This window comes from Mustela nivalis (assembly GCF_964662115.1).
Source record: "Mustela nivalis genome assembly, chromosome: 7".
Lineage (NCBI taxonomy): Eukaryota > Metazoa > Chordata > Mammalia > Carnivora > Mustelidae > Mustela > Mustela nivalis.
Window position 1 is genome coordinate 103,341,874 of NC_139026.1, and position 16,013 is coordinate 103,357,886.

Genomic DNA, 16,013 nt, shown 5'->3' on the forward strand with positions numbered 1-16,013 from the left:
TTGATGTAATCTGGGCAGAGCGCTTTAGAATATTTATGAGATTTGGCTGTGAAATCATTTTGGGTGGAGGGAGGAAGGGCTCAGCTCTGGTCCTGGATTCAGTGTCTGTCTATTCATATATGTATATATATATTTTATATATATATAATACATTATATGTTTATAAAAAATAATATATTTTATATATATAATATATTTTATATATATTATATAAAATATATTATATATATAATATATATTATTTTTTATAAACATATAATGTATTATTAGCCCCAGGGGTACAGGTCTGTGAATCACCAGGTTTACACACTTCACAGCACTCACCATAGCACATACCCTACCCAATGTCTTTAACCCCAGTCTGTCTATTCTTAATATCAATGAGTGTTACTTCTCCAATGAGAGTGAAATCACATGCTGCTTTGAGAAAACAAATAACACAGGTCACTCACATAGGACAATAGAAGTATGCTTGGATTTTGATTTCTTAAAAGAAATGAGATAAAAGAGAGCAGATGTTCAGTAAGGAATTCCTTATAGCACTTTTCTGAGAGTATCAAAGTATTTATTATCAATTTCATTTCAGAAAAAAACAGATAATGAGGGTCTGAGAAGTCCTCTCCTGTCTGAGACGTGAGGTCACAGAGGATTCCATACAGGTTCAGCCACAGTTAAACTGATGTTACGGGGCAGATTTCCTGGGTTTGGTCTCCCACCACTTTCACAGTGAGTGAGTGATCTTGTCTCATCCCAGCTTCTTCCTCTCTCAGAGTTTCTCTCCCAGGATTCTGAAGAGGATGGCCTGAAACACAAGGAATACTCCTTGGCTAAGACTTAATGCAGCAAAATGACAGAACCCTATTTAGGCAGACATAATTTCAAGAGACTCAGATTGCAGATATTTCAGGACATCAACAAATATTTCGCAGCATTTATATCAGGATGGAATTATGTGGCTCATGGACCATAGGATGGTACATAATCCCATAAGAGATTATAGCCAGACAACCACTATAAAACTATCTCTCCATCTACATAATCAGTAAGAACATGAGTGTGAAGATGCAAACATTTCAGTTTGCAAAGTATGCATAAATTCACAAGAAATGGAAGGTAGGAAAACACAGCTCCAGATCCCTCATTCCTGTCCTGATTTACCAAAACGTCCATGTGGATAACCCCAACCTTGCTTATCCCCAGATAGGAGTGATTACTTGACACTCATAAACAAAAGTCACCAAAAACAATGCAACTCTTATTTTTTCCATACAGCTAGGAGGAAGAGAATTTTCAAATCTGTAATTGGAAAGATTGAGGCTTATATATTCTGTGGTTCCTCCTACCTCTAATTTTCTATATGTGAATAAGAAAATTTGTGATATTGTTTTCCTAAAATCTGATGTCTGACTATTGAAACTATATATATAAGAAAGTCTCAATCAAAATTACAAGGGTCGAACATATCACAAAAGTGCCAATATTTTAAAATCTACACTGGTTACCCACACTTAATCATATCTTGAGTTAGCACAAAAAATCATGACAGTCCAAGGAACTAACATTTGAATTTAGGAATGTGTGCATAAGTGAGCAAAAATGTGGGTAAGGAGAGAGGGATAACCATCTAACCTAACCTTTACCCAGCCTCTGTGAGGATAAAGGGGAATGACAGTAACACTTTGCAAAGGGCAAAGCTGATATTTAAGAGAGATAGGAGCCCACTCGGATTCTGAACCTCCAGATGGGATAGTTGTACTAACTTACACTTTCTATGATCACTTACAAGAGGTCCTGGGTGATAAAGCTTTGTCTGTTCATCATGAGGGTAATAACCCCTCTCCCATTGCTGTAACAAGAAAAGTTCTAGACAAAACCACTCATTTGACTCTTCTGAAATTATCACTCATTTGACTCTTTTGAAATTATCACTTGGGATATTATCATTCTACTTTGGGCTCTCCAGGCAAGCAGCAATCTCCAGAACAGTAGCAGAGTGATGAAGTAGAATGCAAATTGGGAACATGGAGGCATTTATACAAATGACTGAGAGTTACAGTGATTTCATGTGAAATTTGGGGCCATTCACTTAACTTCTCCAACTGCTATAGTAAATTGTGTATTCTCATCTATACAGTGGCAATGTTGGGATAGATACTGTGGTTGCTTACAATTAAAACTACCATATACTTTGGTTATGTTGAGGATGTGACAAATACAAATACACAGTCTACCATTCTTCCCTTGAGTTGATTAAAAAAAAAGTTCTCAAGTTTTATCATTCATCCAGGCAAAAATTTATCTCCTTCTTGTTTGACTTACCTTAAAGCAACACAATAGCCTTGGTAAGGGCATCGTAGAACATGTAATATTCATTTGGAGGGTACAATATGGTGGATCCCGAGAACCCAAGAATCTGGTGTGTTCTCTCCCTGTGATGCCATGAAGAGTCATAGAACAGCACAAAGAAGAGAAGAACTGACCCCACCTGGGGAGGGAGGCCACCTCACATACACAGTCTATGGGAACCGTGGTCAACAGAAGATCAGAATGATTTTCTATTTTCTCTAAAGGTCTCATCTCCACAGATGCCGGGATCCTTCTGTCTTTATTCCTATTTCAAAAATCAAATTTATAACCACTGTCTGGTTATAAATCTTTTATTTCCTTTCACTGGCTAGCACATAATATGGAAATTTCATCTCTGAGTCAATTAAAAGAGACCTTTAATAGAAAGAGAAACATCCACAGAAATAAACAAAAAGGTGGGGCGCCTGGGTGGCTCAGTGGGTTGAAGCCTCTGCCTTCGGCTCAGGTCATGATCCCAGGGTCCTGGGATCGAGCTCCCCATCGGGCGCTCTGCTCAGCAGGGGGCCTGCTTACCTTCCTCTCTCTCTGCCTGCCTCTCTGCCTGCTTGTGATCTCTGTCTCAAATGAATAAATAAAAAATCTTTAAAAAAATAAAATAAAAAGGCGAAATGCTTCTACTCACAAGAATTAATGACAGCTCAGAACGAAAACTCAGTTTGCTAAATGTTCTCACAAGAAAGAAGTCTCTGAGAGGAAGGGGAGGTCATTTGCAGAACATGAGGGGACTATCTCAGACCAAATATTTACATGTCTAAACTATCTAGCATGTGGGCTTTGGAACTCTCCAGAGCTTCCAGCTTTTTGTGCAGAAAAACTTAGAGGTTAAAGGCAAAGAATACTCACCTGGCCTCCCTAGACTGTCCATTTTTATAATGTTGTCCTCTTTATTCTTACACACAGCATTATACAGGAACAATCTGAATCTGAACAAGACTAAGAAAAAAATTCCCTGGATCAGAGACAAATAGCTGGAAACTCTATTATAGATCCCCAGAGTCTATGAGGTTTTTCCTATTCCTAAACCTGGGCATTAACCTCAATTCAGTCATGGTCCCAAATATTTCCTTAGGCTCTATACTTGTACCAGGAACGGGCTTCCTAGCCAGTCCTGACCTCTGTCCGCCAGGAATTTCCATCATACATGAAAGTACAGTGTCTAAGAACTCTTAGCCCAGGGTCATGGAAAGACTTTAAAGCTCAGAGATGAGGAAGTGTTTTCCCAGAACATGTAGTAAGGAACATATTTTCAAGCACCTCACATTTTAATGGATTCCCCACCCCCTTCTAGGCCCCACGTAAGACTTACATTTCCTTATGGGTTCATCAACCTTGCTGAAAATGGGGAAAAATGAGAAAAAAATTACAGAAAGAATGGTCATGGTAAAGAGGATGTATAGCCAGAAGGCCACGTTGATGTGTAAGCTGCTGCCTGATTCAAACCCACCCATGAAGACACAAATAAGAATATAGGATTCTCTGTCCCAGCCCTGTCACCTCCTAAGTGACAGGGTGATGAAGTCACAATTTCAGAAACAATGGGAGTCATGAATGTCTCAGTGGGGATTGGCCAAGCCTTCCAAAAACCAAACACTGAGGAAAATCAGATAGCTTCACTCTGCCAAAGCCTCAGTGACCCCTCTGAGACTCATCTCTTTAAACAGAGCGAGGAGGAGGGAGGACTCGTACACAAACTCTCAGAACGGATGTGCTCCTGCATTGGAATCATGTGTGTAGATTAAGGAAGTGGCCTCAGATTCTTCAGCTTTAGGACCAGCTTTATCTAGAGAATAAGCTATCTAAGTTGGAGGGGGAAGAAAGATCAACTTTTCCTGAACAGAAAATCCATATCTTTCCCTAGAAGCTCCAGAATTCTCTGTCTCAGTGTACTTACTCCCATCAGGACTGGGTGTCCCATCGACTGTAGGTTATCTCCCCAGTCACAGACATCAGGGGAAGAAACTTTATTTTCTGAGATAGTTATAATGTTTTCTTCCAAACTGAACAGAATATTAGGCAGAGGCGTTGCTCTGAAATAGCACCAGAATATGTTCTCTTGCTCCTTGGCAGCAGCTCTGGAAATGCTGGGGAGAGAGTCAAGGGATCGCACCAAGAGACCTGCTTCATGAACGCGGACTTGATCACAGATGGAATTTCTCTGAAACACTACCTCCTCTCAGTTTTAACTTATTACACAGAAACAGTGTCCAGTACTGGCTTGGACACGAAATATGGAGCCTTAATTAGTGCCCTCTGGGGGCTTCTCACCCCGCTGAGGAACTAAAACCCCAGGCTAAGAAGGCAAGGATCATTATGGGTTGAGAAAATTGGGGAATTCTTCATAGAACATTAGAGAAGAAAAATAGCTATTAAACAAATGGAACTAACAGGAGATGCTCTCCTGAGAGCCGGAGTGGCTCCCTGATTACAGGGGATGGAAACAGAAATAAGATGCCTGCGTGCTTCATTGGCTTTATTTTGAGAATACTCTCAGAAACTGAAGATATCTTCACCTAGATTTTTTTTTTATAAACATATATTTTTATCCCCAGGGGTACAGGTCTGTGAATTGCCAGGTTTACACACTTCACAGCACTCACCAAAGCACATACACTCCCCAATGTCCATAACCCCACTCCCCTTCTCCCAACTCCCCTCCCCCCAGCAACCCTCAGTTTGTTTTGTGAGATTAAGAGTCACTTATGGTTTGTCTCCCTCCCAATCCCATCTTGTTTCATTTATTCTTCTCCTACCCCCTTCAGCCCCCATGTTGCATCACCACTTCCTCATATCAGGGAGATCATATGATAGTTGTCTTTCTCTGATTGACTTATTTCGCTAAACATGATATGCTCTAGTTCCATCCACATTGTCGCAAATGGCAAGATTTCATTTCTTTTGATGGCTGCATAGTATTCCATTGTATATATATACCACATATTCTTGATCCATTCATCTGTTGATGGACATCTAGGTTCTTTCCATAGTTTGGCTATTGTGGACATTGCTGCTATAAACATTCGGGTGCATGTGCCCCTCCGGATCACTACGTTTGTATCTTTAGGGTAAATACCCAGTAGTGCAATTGCTGGGTCATAGGGCAGTTCTATGTTCAACATTTTGAGGAACCTCCATGCTGTTTTCCAGAGTGGTTGCACCAGCTTGCATTCCCGCCAACAGTGTAGGAGGGTTCCCCTTTCTCCGCATCCTCGCCAGCATCTGTCATTTCCTGACTTGTTAATTTTAGCCATTCTGACTGGTGTGAGGTGGTATCTCATTGTGGTTTTGATTTGTGTTTCCCTGATGCCGAGTGATATGGAGCACTTTTTCATGTGTCTGTTGGGCATCTGGATGTCCTCACCTAGATTTTTTTTAAAAAGATTTTATTTATTTGACAGAGAGAGAGAGATCACAAGTAGGCAGAGAGACAGGCAGAGAGAGGGAGGGAAGCAGGCTCCCTGATGAGCAGAGAGCCCGATATGGGGCTCGATCCCAGGACCCTGAGATCATGACCTCAGCTGGAGGCAGAGGCTTAACCCACTGAGCCACCCAGGTGCCCCTTCACCTAGATTTTTAAAAGATATATTGACATAAAAATACATGTTTGGCCAAAATTAGCAAGACAGGAAACAACATGTGTTGGAGGGGATGTAGAGAAAGGGGAACCCTCTTACACTGTTGGTGGGAATGCAAGTTGGTGCAGCCACTTTGGAGAACAGTGTGGAGATTCCTCAAGAAATTAAAAATAGAGCTTCCCTATGACCCTGCCATTGCAATCCTGGGTATTTACCCCAAAGATACAGATGTAGTGAAAAGAAGGGCCATCTATACCCCAATGTTTATAGCAGCGATGGCCATGGTCGCCAAACTGTGGAAAGAACAAAGATGCCCTTCAACGGATGAATGGATAAGGAAGATGTGGTCCATATACACTATGGAGTATTATGCCTCCATCAGAAAGGACGAATACCCAACTTTTGTAGCAACATGGATGGGACTGGAAGAGATTATTATGCTGAGTGAAATAAGTCAAGCAGAGAGAGTCAATTATCATATGGTTTCACTTATTTGTGGAGCATAACAAATAGCATGGAGGACATGGGAAGTTAGAGAGGAGAAGGGAGTTGGGGGAAATTGGAAGGGGAGGTGAACCATGAGAGACTATGGACTCTGAAAAACAATCTGAGGGTTTTGAAGGGGCGGAGGGTGGGAGGTTGGGGTACCAGGTGGTGGGTATTATAGAGGGCATGGGTTGCATGGAGCATGGGGTGTGGTGCAAAAATAATGAATACTGTTATGCTAAAAATAAAAAATAAATTTAAAAAATAAGTAATTAAAAAAGAAAAAAAAGAAGTTTGGAAACTGAAATAAAACAACCTATTAGTGATTGTACTTTACTTATTATAACTAATAACCAGTAGAAAAATTGTTATCTACTGTGTTTTGTTTTGTTTTAAATGCTTTTGACAAAAAGGTCACCACTGTTGATGAAGTGTCTTGGGCCTAAAGACAGTCAGTGACTCCAACACCCCTTTCTTCTCCAAAAAGTCCTTTTATCCTGATGCAGAATTCTTCAATATTTTTATTATTTTTCCTTAAAAGTCTGTGTTCCCACCTATAGACAAATTTGGGGGGAAAATCACCATTTATAATCATGAATTAGATAGTTAAAAAACAAATATTTGCCTTTCTATTTAAAAACAGTGTTTGAGGGGCGCCTGGGTGGCTCTGTCGGTTAGGTGTCCGACTCTTGATTTTGGCTCAGGTCTTGAACTCAGGGTTGTGAGATTGAGCCTGGCGGGGAGTTGGCTTAAAATTCTCTCTCTCCCTTTCCCTCTGCCCCTCCCCATCTCTCTCCTTCTCTAAAAATAAATAAATACAATGTTGCATAATGAGCTAAGATACTAAAGGAGAAAAATGTGGGGTTGTTGACATTTAAATGTATATCAAGATTATGTAGAAAGACAGTAATAATAGTTCAATGGAACCTCTTTTTACTTTGATATTAAGGATTATTTTTTCAATGGAGTGGTAATTGAGGAGTGAACAACATTCTGGAAGCATCATTCCATTGTATCTTTAGCAGAAGAGATTACTCCTTATGGCTTTGAAAATGAACCATGATAAACTCTTTGTTTATACAAATACAAGGCAAGTAACAACCTTTGTTTAGGAAGAAAACTCTTGGGCTAGCTTAAATCTCAATTTAAGTCCCAGAGGTTGAGTGATAATGGGTATCTGTTAATAAATACTTCAGGCCTATCACCACGTAGGGAACATTTTGGAAGAGCAATAGTTTCCTGGGAAGGATATTAAGACTACAACTTGGTGCAGTGCACATGAAGATATATAGGTTTAAATAATCAAGATTTGGGGAAAATAAATGGAAAGCTATTGTAATCATGGTGTGCTTCTAGAAAGGTGAGAAAGACAAGGGTTTTACTCCTTGGGACTAATATCAAAAGGGTGAGATGTCATCTTGGGCAATTATTAAGCCCTCCTGACCCAGCAGCCTGAAGAATCCCCGTGGAGAAAGGTAAAAGATCAGAAAGAGTATTGTCATGTAAGAACTACGTTTTCTGCTGAAGATAAAGCAGAAACTTCTTTTGCCCTGGATAGGCAACCCAGCTGCATGACCTCCTACCAATTCCTCGCGGTTCCTGCCCTCTGGTTATACTCTCTCTGAACAGCAGGAGCTGGAAGACTGAGTACTACATTTCCACAAGAATGGACAGTTGGAATCTGGGCTCGATTCCAGATTCCAGAACCAGGCTAGGTTCTCCCATGTATGGGAGATTTCGTTTTGTAGGGCCCTTTCCACTTGCCCTAGAAGTTGCTAGTCTTGGTTTTTGCAGCAGGGTGACCTTTAGCAGTAGTTTCCTAGGGTTTTTGAAACTTCATGTTGAAGATTTTGTAAGCACACAATTTCCTGTAGTAAACCACTTCCTGCTTTGAATACCTAGAGGGTTTTCTGTTTGATGTCTAATTTTAGAGCCCTGGGTCTCCTTAAACTCATTTAACCCTGGGAAGGATTACATTTTGGGGAGCAGAGCGATAAGGCCTTGGAGCTTTTTATTCTCTTACTCTAAAGTAGTGAAACATGAAGGAGGAAACATCTGCAAGAAATTTGTTGGGCAGATAGAAAAAAAGAGAAAGTGAAAGAAATTACACTTAGTAGGAGATAATCAGAAATAGGAAAGACATGCATAAGCCTAGAAAGGAAGGCCAGAAAAATGATTTAAAACTTTTTAAACAATCAGGATATTAAAAAGAATCAATATGTTAATAAATAATATATAAAAAGAGAATAAAACGGAAAATGGGAAAAAAGAATGTGCCTGCAGAAACTGCAGGAGGATTTGTGAAGAAAAAAAGAACAAACCAAGAGACTCCCCCTTCGAAGAAACAGATGCAGACCCAAAAACCAGACTGAATTGTTGCTTAATAGATACCCATATGGTTTTATCGACATCAAAGTGAATTGGTATTTAACAGTTCTGTATCAAAAGTTACCGTATTAGACAATGAAGGGACTTTTCCAGACAGTTTTAACTTCCTATCCAGTGTAGAAATCCCTCACATAACTGTTCTGACACTGCCAAACTGATCTTTAGCATTTCCACTGATAGTTCCTTTCAACTCAAAACAACCTATCCAGTGTCTCCAACTTGGATATCACTCCCCTCCTTGTGCCTTCCCTCTCTTCTCTCTCCCTTCTCCCCTCCTCCCTCCCCCTCTCTCCTTCCTTCACCTCCTCCTTCCTCCTCCTCCTCCTCTTTCTCTCTCCACTGTCCCTTATACACCTAACTAGAGGGTTCCACATGGATGCTTTAATGACCCATTATGACCAACATTATTAAAAGAGGAGAACAGGGGCGCCTGGGTGGCTCAGTGGGTTAAGGCCTCTGCCTTCGGCTCTGGTCATGATCCCAGAATCCTGAAATTGAGCCCCACATCAGGCTCTCTGTTCAGCAGGGAGCCTGCTTCCTTTTTTCTCTGCCTGCCTCTCTGACTGCTTGTGATCTCTGTCTGTCAAATAAATATAATCTTTAAAAAAAAGAAAAGAAGAGAACAGAGAGGAAGAGCAGATAAGTAGGTAAGAATGAATTATGTGGAGAAACTTAGACAAAAATAGTTTCATTTGATAATAAAGCAATTTGGGGCAGCCATGATGGTTTAGGTAGAAAGAGAAAATCTACACCAATTCCTTCCTATGCATCTATATTGTACTATAAGATATGAAAGGAGCATGGCACTTATATAAGAAAACAATCTGGGACAGAACATATTGACAGTGTTCAGATGAATTGAGAGGAAGGATTCAGCCATGGTCCTGGATTAAATGTTTTGTAGTCTAACAGGCACTATGAGCTTTTCTTCCCCTGAAAAAATGACTCTACCTGTTGCTTTAGAAGAATAAGATAGCATAAGTCATTCACCTAGCATTTCACCTGGAAGTGGGAAATTTGTTTGGGATTTGGACTGACTACAAGCAGCTGAATGTTAGAAGCTGTAAGTTCAACAAAAAATTCCTGGATATGTAGGACTTTTCTGAGAGTCTCAAAATATTTATTATCTTTTTTTTTTCATATAAACATACATAATGAGGGTCTAAGAAGCCCTCTCATGTCTGGGATATGATGTCACAGGTGATTCCTTAGAGCCTCAGCCACTCTCAAACAGATGGTCCAGGGGTACAAATCTCAACCTCAGAACTCCTGGGCTCCCTTGCTACCCTCACAAGTAGCGAGGGATCTCTTCCCATCCCATCTTCCTTCCTTCCCAGAACTTCTCTCCTTGGTGACTCCAGAGGACAGCCTGGAACAAGAGGAAAATTATTTGGTTATACCTGTGACCCAGCAGATTGTAACTGCCATTTTGGACAGCAGAGCAATGAAAGAGATGCAGATTATAAAATTTTCTGTACATCATTAAACACTCAGAAAAAATCCTGGCAGGACAAGACTATATATATGATTCTTGACTTATTGTCTGGGAAATACTTGTCATGAGAGATTACCGTTTCTTAAGTATATAAGAAATGTTTTAAGCTCGAAAGATTTGTTCCTCAGTGACCAATCTTTTCTTGTGCTTTGGCCTGATTCTCAAAATATCTGTGAAGAGAGCTATATAATATCATTATATAATATATAATATTATATACATAATATGTAATATATGTAATATAATATTATATTATAGTTGTATTATGTAATAATTGTTATAATAACTATATAATGGGATATGCTACATGAGCTATAAGAGTCAATCCTCATCATATAGCCCACCTCTTTCTTTCACCAGAAAGAAAACAAAAGTTCAACATGAAGCATTCATATTGAGGGAGTGTTATGGTGGACACAAAGAACTAACAGAACAGTACAAAGGAGGGAAGAACTAACCTTGCCTGGAGAAGCAAGTACACAATTTGCAGGGATTATAGTCACCTGGTGGTCAGAATGTTCCCCAGAACAATGGACTTTCAGTCTCCTCAGACTGTTGGTAAGATTCTATCCCTACAAAGTCCTTCTGCAAATATCCCTATCAGAAAAACAACTTTATAACAAGTTCCTGGAGAAGAGTCACCTAAGTTTTTTCATGGGCATGAGAAAATGGTAGCTTTGTCCCTGAATCATTTGAGAGAAAACCCTGATAAGAGGAGAAACATCATAAGTGTAGATGAGAAAAGAGAAACTTTTCCACCTAAGGAGGAATTTTCTACCTCCTTTTCAATCTAAGGAGACCTTAGATTATGAAGTTAGTGAGGGCTCAAAACAAAACTGCCACTTGAAAAATGTTCTCCCTGGAAAGAAGACAGAATTCTTGAGCTAAACAGAATGTGAGGGGGCTGCCTCACAAAGACTAGGTTAGAGAGTTCCCAGCCATCTAACATGTGGACATTGAAGTAACTAGAACCGCCCAGCTTATGAACATAATAAGCCCAGAGGTGAAAGGCAAACAATACTCACCTGGCCTTCCCAGATGGTCCATCTTTATCTCATTTTCTTTATTCTTACACAGAGCATTATGCAGAGAATACCTGCATCTGAGCAAGACTAAGACGAAGCACGGTGAGTCAGAGAGCGTCATCTGGAAATTCCTCACATATCCTGAGATTCCCCCAGGCTTCCCTATATCCTTATGCCTGGGCCTTACTTCAGCTCAGGCAGGGCCCTAGATACCTCCCCACACTCCACAGATGTATCACAAACAGGCTGTCCAGACCAGTCCTGACCTATGTCCCTTGGGTACTTCCATCATATATAAGATTATTATTTCTTTTTTTTTTAAGATTTTATTTATTTGACAAAAAGATAGAGATCACAGGTAGGCAGAGAGGCAGGTAGAGAGAGGGGGAAGCAGGCTCCCCGCTGAAGAGAGAGCTGGATCCAGTGCTCGATCCCAGGACCCTGAGATCATGACCTGAGCTGAAGGCAGAGGCTCAATGAACCGAGCCATCCAGGTACCCCAAGATTATTATTTCTAAATCCTTTAGCCCTGGGTCATTAAGACCTTGAAGATCAGAGAAGAGCAGACATTGTTTCCTTGTTCCCCGCTTTATAATGTATAACTTCTCCCGCCATACACACTCATACTTCTCATTCCCCTGTGCACCAAGGCCCTCCATGGTACTTACATTTCTTTATATGTTGGTCTATCTCAAGTAAAAAGGGAGAGAACATGACAAAGAGAAAAAATACAAAAAGCATAGCAAACAGGGCATAGAGCCAAGGAACACCATTTGGGAATAAACTGGATCCTGGTTCAACCTCCGCCATTTGAGATCTGAGAGTGTACACGGAATTCCCTGCCCCAACTCTCTCACCTCCCAGGTGATCAGGATGATGAAGTCACAGCTTAGGGAACAATAGGAGGGTTGAGGATTTGGATGGGGATTGGCCAAGCCTCATTCTATACATCCTATATAGAAACAAGGACTCTCGGGAAGTTTCACTTCTACTGCAGCTCTGTTGAACCAAAACTACTAGACTATCCAGCCAGACCAAAAGGAAGGTAGATTGCTACACAGATACTCAGATGTGTGGTTCGCTGCATGGGAACCACATCCATTCACAAAATGAAGGAATTGCTTCCCTAGACTTCATAGCCCTAAAGTTAGTCTTTGTCAGCAGAATGATGTCCAGTCGAAAGACCACATTTTCCTAAGGAGAGATTTCAGATCCTTCCCTAGAAGCTCTGAAATCTCTGTCTTTGTGTGCTCATCATGACAGGACTGTGTGTCACACGGATCATGGAAACCTCTCTCCGTGTCAACGGGGAGGGAAGAGTTTATCTTCTAAGATGGGGGTTATATTCTTCTAAATTAAACAATATCAGGCAGCAGGGTTTCTCTGATTATCACTGTCCTTTAAATATCTGCTAATTCCTAAGCTACTACATAAACCCATCAAACGTGCTTCAAAGAACTTAGATCAATCAATTCTCCCCCATTCAAAAGAGCACATAAAAGCAAAAGTTGTCTCATGCTTCAATCCACTCTCTCCAAAGATTCCCAGCCCCCTGCCCAGGCAACACCCCATCCCGGCACAACTCCCCCTGCACACAAGGATCTCAGATCCTTGTCTAAACTTCCCTTCTCTATCTCTAACGTGACCAGTGCACACCCAGTCATGAGATGCTGGTGTGTCTCCACAGTCTTTTCCAGCTCCCAAAACCTGTTCTGGACCATCTCCAGGAGCCTTCATGCCTAATCTCTACCTGCCATCTGTATGTACTTCCTCTTAAGGTCCACAAACTCCCTCTTGCTCACTCACCCAGAACAACAATAAGAAGTTATTGACACAATGACACTGCCTAAGCTTCGACAAAACAGGAAAAAATATACAGTGGAAAAAAGTCTCTTCAATAAATGGTGCTGGGAAAACTGGACAGCTATATGTAGAAGAATGAAACTCGACCATTCTCACACCGTACACAAAGATAAACTCAAAATGGATAAAAGACCTCAATGTGAGACAGGAATCTATCAGAATCCTAGAGGAGAACATAGGCAATAATCTCTTCGATATCAGTCACAGCAACTTCTTTCAAGATATGTCTTCAAAGGCAAAGGAAACAAAAGCAAAAATAAACTTTTGGGACTTCATCAAAATCAAAAGCTTCTGCACAGCAAAGGAAACAGTCAAAATAACAAAGAGGCACCCATGGAATGGGAGAAGATATTTGCAAATGACAGTACAGACAAAAGGTTGATATCCAGGATCTATAATGAACTCCTCAAACTCAACACACACAAAACAGGCAATCATATCAAAAAATGGGCAGAAGATATGAACAGACACTTCTCCAATGAAGACATACAAATGGCTATCAGACACATGAAAAAATGTTCATCATCACTAGACATCAGGGAGATACAAATTAAAACCACATTGAGATATCACCTTACACCAGTTAGAATGGCCAAAATTAACAAGACAAGAAACAACATGTGTTGGAGGGGATGTGGAGAAAGGGGAACCCTCTTACACTGTTTGTGGGAATGCAAATTGGTGCAGCCTCTTTGGAGAACAGTGTGGAGATTCCTCAAGAAATTAAAAATAGAACTTCCCTATGACCCTGCAATTGCACTCCTGGGTATTTACCCCAAAGATACAGATGTCGTGAAAAGAAGGGCCATCTGTAACCCAATGTTTATAGCAGCAATGGCCACGGTTGCCAAACTGTGGAAAGAACCAAGATGCCCTTCAATGGATGAATGGATAAGGAAAATGTGGTCCATATACACTATGGAGTATTATGACACTGCCTAAGAACAGAAACAGCAGCCAGTGCTGGCTTGGACAAGGAATACGAGGGCTTAATACTGCCCTCTAGGGGTCTTCTCACCCAACTGAGGAAATAAAACCTCAGGCCAAAAAGGCAAGTGTCATTAGGGGCTGGGGAAATTGGGGCATTCTTTATAGCACATGAGAGAAGAAAAATATCTATTAAACAAATGGAACTAACAGGAGATGATCTCCTGAGAGTCATAATAGCTTCCTGGTTTCAAGGAACATCAACAGGGAATGAAAAATACCTGTGGGTCTTTATTGGCTTTGTTTCTGGTTGGGTCTCAGAAACTAAAATCCTTCAACCCAAGCTTTATGAGAACTTATCAGAGTAAAAATGAATGTCTAGAAACGGAAACCAAAAACAGCATCAGTCCCATTTTATTGTTAACCACACTAATATCTACACGATTATGTTATTTTGTTTGTGTTGATGTTCCCACACAGAAAGCCTCATGAGCCTTCGGATAGCTTTTCTTGTCAGAGACGTTTCAGTGTTCAGTAGGGACAGGCTTTGTTGGTTCTCATTCAAGGGGCTAGGTGAATTTAATAAGAGCCTCTATGTGCATTATAACATTCTATAGGCCAACGGAAGGAACAAAGACACAGCGAAATAATCACACCAGTGGAATAACAAAATGTTACCCCTTGCCCTGAGAAGAGGGAGGTTAGCAGCTTTAGAAACGTGACTCGAGTGGGGGGGGGGGTGGCACCTGGGTGGCTCAGTGAGTTAAAGCCTCTGCCTTTGGCTCAGGTCATGATCTCAGGGTCCTGGGATCGAGCCCCGCATCGGGCTCTCTGCTCTGCAGGGAGCCTGCTTCCTCTTCTCTCTGCCAGTCTCTCTGCCTACTTGTGATCTCTGTCAAATAAATAAATAAAAATTAAAAAAAAAAAAAAGAAACATGACTTGGTTGTACAAACCATTCATGTTGGCTAGAGTAGATAGCACTGCCAGGTATGAGGGGTTGAACTGGGGTGGGATAAGCCAGACCAGAACCCCTCCTATTCCCCTCTTTCAGTGGTGTTCTTTCCATTCCAAGTACAGTGCATATTCTTTTAAATATTTTATTTGTTTATTTATTTGTCAGAGAGCACAAGCAGGCAGAGTGACAGGCAGAGACAGAGAGAGAAGCAGGCTCCCTGCTGAGCAAGCAGTCTGATGCAGGGCTCTATCTCAGGACCCTGGGATCCTTGTTTCTTCAAAACAAGTAATTCAAAGATAGTGGTATAAAGAGTATACTACCTACAACAACTATTTTCCAAGACATCATGCACCTGTTCTCACATCCGCAAGCTATTGAAAAAGATCAGAAATTACATATTTCTTGGTGAATATTGGGAATGTCAGGAGCTGGATTAGGGTCAGGTTTTGTGATGGTTGATTAGGTGCTGGGCCAGTCCGATTGCCTCAGCACGTTACAGCCATGGTGAATGTGGATAGTCTTCTCAATTCATATCCTAGAAGATATCCCACCTGTGGGGTAACTAGAACCAATTTGTGTTTTCAAAATCAAGGTACTTGAGAACACAAGAAATAACATCTATTTTAGCTAAATGTGTACGTGCTATACCCAGTAATTCAACCATGAAAAGGTATATTGTGCTTGGAAGCAAGTTGAATTGTGTGTTCACAAAGTCACAAAACTAACGTAAAAATATTCAGCTTCCGAGTGACTTTCGTACTCTACTATTCCAATTATGCTTCTGAGAAGTTTTTAGATTTATTTATTTTTACTAAGAAATTTCTGAAACACCTACATGAAATCAAATTCCAGAGTCCACGGGGTAGGGACTGAAATTATGCAAGAAAAGTAGGATGGAACCTTTCTGGAATATTCACATGTTTTTACTATGGTG

The 16,013-nt window shown here is 40.7% G+C and overlaps 2 long non-coding RNA genes across 2 annotated transcripts; both read right to left on the reverse strand.

The window, feature by feature from the left end:
* Positions 1 to 551: 551 nt before the first annotated feature.
* On the reverse strand, positions 552 to 3,844 carry LOC309868383. The gene is made up of 3 exons (XR_014313671.1): positions 3,674 to 3,844; positions 3,211 to 3,300; positions 552 to 802 (listed from the first exon to the last, which is right to left on the reverse strand). It is a non-coding gene; the product is annotated as an uncharacterized lncRNA (long non-coding RNA).
* A 6,078-nt stretch (positions 3,845 to 9,922) lies between these two features.
* Positions 9,923 to 12,529, reverse strand: LOC309868614. The gene is made up of 3 exons (XR_014313751.1): positions 12,002 to 12,529; positions 11,334 to 11,420; positions 9,923 to 10,182 (listed from the first exon to the last, which is right to left on the reverse strand). It is a non-coding gene; the product is annotated as an uncharacterized lncRNA (long non-coding RNA).
* Positions 12,530 to 16,013: the final 3,484 nt, after the last annotated feature.